A 5,214-nucleotide genomic window follows, 5' to 3' on the forward strand; every position below is an offset into this window, starting at 1 on the left:
TCTTATTACAATATCATAGAGTTATTAACTTGACAGCTAAAAAATATATTTAACATAGTGAATTATTGCCAAACCATTAAGAGGTGAATTCTACACAAATGTTTAAAACTTTATGTTTCCACAATTAAACTAATTTATTATTATTTTTTATGTAATATCAAGAACACTAAAAGAAAAACAACATTTTGTGTATAATGTTAAAGGACTATCTGACAAAATGATTTTTTTTTTATTTTTTATATATTTTGCCAATTTATTTGATAAATGTGACCAATTTTAGTTTTAACAGATGCAGTGAATGTATTTCAGTTTTGTCAAATTTAGTAAACTTAACAAATTGAACAAAGTTTGTACTGAGTTCAATTCTACATTGAAGAAAAAAGAGAAATGGCCTTGATTCTATTTGTTGTGTTGAAGCTGCCCCGCTGGTGGCTTTGTGCTACAGCTGTTTAAACTTGGTGTTTTGGTCAGCTCTATGTTTTGTCTCTGTCTTTGTCCTGTTGTTCTGCACATAATACACAGCCAAGTCTTTTGGCAATGGACTTCTTCCATTCGGGGTCACTATATTGTTGGAAGAGTACACTTTAATATTTAACTATTATTTGCTGAAATCTTCTGGACTGGTGTGTGTTTATTATATGTGCAATTTGCAATGTTTCTTTCCCTTCAGGTGATCTGATCTTTAGTTTTGATATCTGGTCATAGAATAAGAGAACTTGCAGCTAATGGTCATGTGTTGACTTTACTTTAAAGTCAAAAATGCTGACTGTCATTAAATTGGCATATTCTTTCAAGGATGGGATATAAAAAGGAGGATTAAATGCATTTTTGTTGAAATCATATGCTAGTATCTTGTTTTTTCCATACTGTTTAATTAATTTTATATTTAATTTTTCTATCTTAAGCTTAATTTTAGATATTTTTTTGTTTTTTTATTAATAACATTTTAAAGGGTTACCATCTCATTATGTACAACTTGTTGATTCATGATTGATATTTCTTACAGTAAAAAACAAACAAAACAAAAAAAAACTGTGTTCAAATCCTAATACCCCATAATATTTTAGTTAATACCAAAATAGATATTTTTAACATTAATCTGGTGTGTTCCCAGCATACGGATAGATACACCTGCATTTGTTACTTCACTTTGTTGGGTTGTGTAAAAATCAATTAAACACAGTATTTTCTGAACACAAGCTAAATGGTATTTCCACATATTTGTGAGACGACAAAATAGAATTTACAGTCATGTCTTTACATGATGGATAATCTTTACCTTCATGACTTCAGATAACATCCATTAATTCCTGTACTTTTCAAACATGTTATCTGATCCAGTGATGATGTTGTTTACAGACATGACAGCTGATGATCAGAGTCTAACCTGCTACACAGACATAGAGGGGGTCATGTTAGCTGTTCACACTGAAACCTGTTAATGAACATCACATTGCTCTAAGGCGATAAGGTTTTAAGTTAAACACAGAATCGAGGAGCTAAACTGCTGCAGCAAAGCTTCTGCTTCTCTCTAATGAGAACATTTCCTGAAATAAAAATGGGATTGCATTAATAAAATGTACCTTTATTTGTTCATAAAGAAAGCTGCTACAGTACGTCTTAGTTGTCTAAAAGTCAGCTTGGATTTGCAAGGGTAATCCGATGTTTCACTAACATTATATTTCTTCAACAAAACAAAAAAATATGATCATAAACTTCAAAGAAAGATTTAAACAAGTCACAAGCGAGAACAAAATAAAATAAAACAGGAATAATATTTTAGAATTCCATATGTGGAATTAACGCAAACCTGTTAAGTATTTATCTATGATAAGTTAAATATCATTATTTGAGGGTAGAAAACATTAAATTTTTATTTTTTATTTATTAACAAATAGGAAACGTTTCAAATTACATAAACTGGATCTTTTCTTAATATTTCTTATATCATCTTGAAAGGCTTAATTCAGTTTTGTACTTGGACTTTAGGTCATGTTAACCACATCATTTTAATTTCTAATTTGCAAACAAGAAAAATCATACATGGTTTCTGAGCGTCTCAGACTAATAGTTGATAATGAATTTGTGGAGGTGCCAATATTTTATAAACCTCAGTAGATAGTTTGTGTTGTTTTGTCTTTTTTATGCTATAGCCAGTTGAAACTGATGGACTATAAATCTCAATTGTTTTGTGAATAAAATCTTTATTCATCTTTAGATTTAAAATGAAGCCTAGGCGGAAGTTCAACTGAAGAAACGATTACTATTGACCTCTGTCACGGGCCAAATAGCATCCATGGTTCATCTTAAAAGGGACTCCATACCAAATCTCATAGAAGGCACCTAAAGTGCAGACAGCGATAGTGCTATGTCAGACTTCTATTCAAATGATCCCGATTCAACCCACCTCCATCCCCTTCTCCACCATCATAGCTAAAGCTTCATCGGTATGTCTTTCCTCCTGGACTCTTACTGCGTTCCCTGTCTCACCTCAACCGGTCCGGCAGAAGACCACCATGTTGAGCCTGGTTCTGCCAGAGATTTCTTCCAGGGGTTTTTCCTCTCCAATGTCCCTTCATGTTTGCTTATCATGGACAGGTTTACTCAACCTGTGTTATCCAAGCTGGACTTCCATCTTCCATGTCCCAGAGTGATGCACTAGTATCAGCTCATGCAGCCCACTGGACTTCTTCATATAGCTCAAGCACACGTCTGGCAGTCAGTAGTAATGGACTGACCAATGTCCTCCTCTCCACTCCACCACCAGTTTCAGGCCTGGGGGGAAACATTGCTATTATTTACTTCTGTTTATGCATATCAAAGCAAATTATGTGCAAATGTTTCCTGCTGAGGACTAGGCCACAAAGACTTAAATAATTATATCAATAATGCCCGAAGCATTGGAAAAAAGTCCTTTTGGGTCAGATTAAGAAAATTTAACTGCCAAAGAAAAAAGCAAAAATCACATATGTTGAATCTCTGAAATATTTCTCAATTAAGACAGAGTCGAATTGGCTATCAATAAATAAGCACCATCCCACCCCATGACCAATCTGCGCATCATGCTCTTAAAATATAACATGTAAAGCTTTTTGACATATAGAAATTTTAATGGAATATATGTTTAAAAAAAAAAAAAGAAAATGCAGCCACAACTATAAGAGTACTCGAATAGCTCAGACCTCCGCCAGGCAGCAAATTTTGCCTCATACAGTATTTTGACACCTATAGCGTCAAACATGATCTTGATCATTGACAAATTTAAATGAATTGTTCCTTGGTATGAACTCTGGTAAAAAAAAATAAATAAATAAATAAGAACTATGCCCATAAAATCTCTTCAGAAGTTTTCAGTTAATCATTTTAATCTATTGTGGTCCAGACAATAAATGGTCTGGTAATTCTTTTTATATAACGGTATCACTTTATATTGTTAACCACACTTTTTTCTTTTTTCATACATTCTTTGGCATTGGTTAACTATTTGGCTGCACAAATGTGCTTGACTCATTTTTGCCACATTTTGCTTGTATGGTTTACTTTTAGAATAATACTTTGCTTTTGAGTTGCCAGTACCTGGGAGGCTGCCATGTAGGCTTGACTGTGCCAGTGAAGCAAGACTCCCAGCTGTGTCCTGTATCCAGATAATGATCCGAATCATCACCAAGCTGTAATGGGTTGTTCCTTGGCATGAGGGACATCTCTCATGAATAATTCAGTAAAATTAAGTTTTTTAGTTAATTTGGAAAACAAACTAACAGACAAACCAACCGTGTTGAAAACATAACCTCCTTGGCAGGGTTAACAAAGACTGTGCAAAGGTTTATAAGTTGGGGAGGCTGCTAAAAGGTGATTCTAAGATATTTTGTTATAATTTCATAGAGGGTGAGGTGAACTGCATGACAGATCTGTCTTCATACTATTATTGGTGTCATCCAGATTAATCGCTTGTGTGCTGCATTTAAGTATTACTATTGTTTATTGGTGCTATTTTTTGTGTCATATATATGAATATCAAAAATGCAATTAGGGGAAATTTATCAAAACCTAAGTTTTATTAACTACTTACTGTAAGTCAGTTTTCTCTGCTCAGCCTGCAGTATGTTTGTCACAAAAATGTGATAGATCATAAAATTGGTGACGAACATTAATAGATTTTCTAGGTTTTTTTTTAACCTTGACAACATTAAAATCCTTATGGAAGACTGTATTAATTTCAACACAAAACATTTTACTACAGAAGAAGTCAGGTCATATTCAAAATTAAATATTCTGAAAGTTCTTTAAATATGAAATTATTACATACTGTTCAATAAATGATAAGTGGTTTAATTAAGAGTAATTCATTTGAATGTGCTTTACTGGAGGCATTCATGTTTGGCAAAGAGCACTACTGCCACCTACTGGTTTGTGACGTCACGGTGCGGTATCGGCTGTTGATCAAGTGTTTGTCACAATGCGCAATTATCCAAATCATCTTGAAAACATTCTTCTTTCAAATGTTGGCTGCATATTATGGGTTTTTTCTCTGGCCAGAAGTTCGATTGCAAATCCTCCCAGTTCAAGTTGGCAATCCAAAGAGGAAACCGTGGTGGATCATGAATTGGAAAAGTGAAATAACTCACAACATCCAACTGCCATTCATGTGTCATTTTAACTATAGCTCTTGCAACTTTCATTGATGTAGTCTTCTGGAAATCTTAAATAATTGTTATTGACTGGGAGAAGTATTGGCTGCCCCGAGCTTCAGTTGCAATCCATTCCAGTCCTTTTCCAGGAGCCTGTCTGATCCAGGCCATCCAGTAGCTGCTGAATGAGAGTCCTGATGTTGTACAGGTCAGTTTGTGGGATTCTCCTGGTCTTTCAATCGCTGGTTCAGACTGGGTCAGGGTCTGGCGATAAACACCTGTAAATATAATTAAAAATACCATGATTTATGAGTGAAGAAGCCTTGCTGTGTTTGAAAAAATTTACAATAAGTGAAAATCTCCACCTTCCCAGCAGATAGCTAGAAGCAGCAGCCCTGTCCTGTAACCCATCATGCTGATGTCTGTTCAGTCAGGATCAAGTGTGTCATTAGTAGAGGTAGAGGACATCTGGAATTGCATAAACACCTCCACACTCTGGAAGGAGAACCTCCCTTATTTTTTAAGTTGTTATAATCTTGTATTTTTTTAATAAGTTTTGATTGGATCTCAAGTTAAATGATAATAA

The sequence above is a fragment of the Cyprinodon variegatus genome, unplaced genomic scaffold (assembly GCF_000732505.1).
Source record: "Cyprinodon variegatus isolate N-32 unplaced genomic scaffold, C_variegatus-1.0 Scaffold1372, whole genome shotgun sequence".
Lineage (NCBI taxonomy): Eukaryota > Metazoa > Chordata > Actinopteri > Cyprinodontiformes > Cyprinodontidae > Cyprinodon > Cyprinodon variegatus.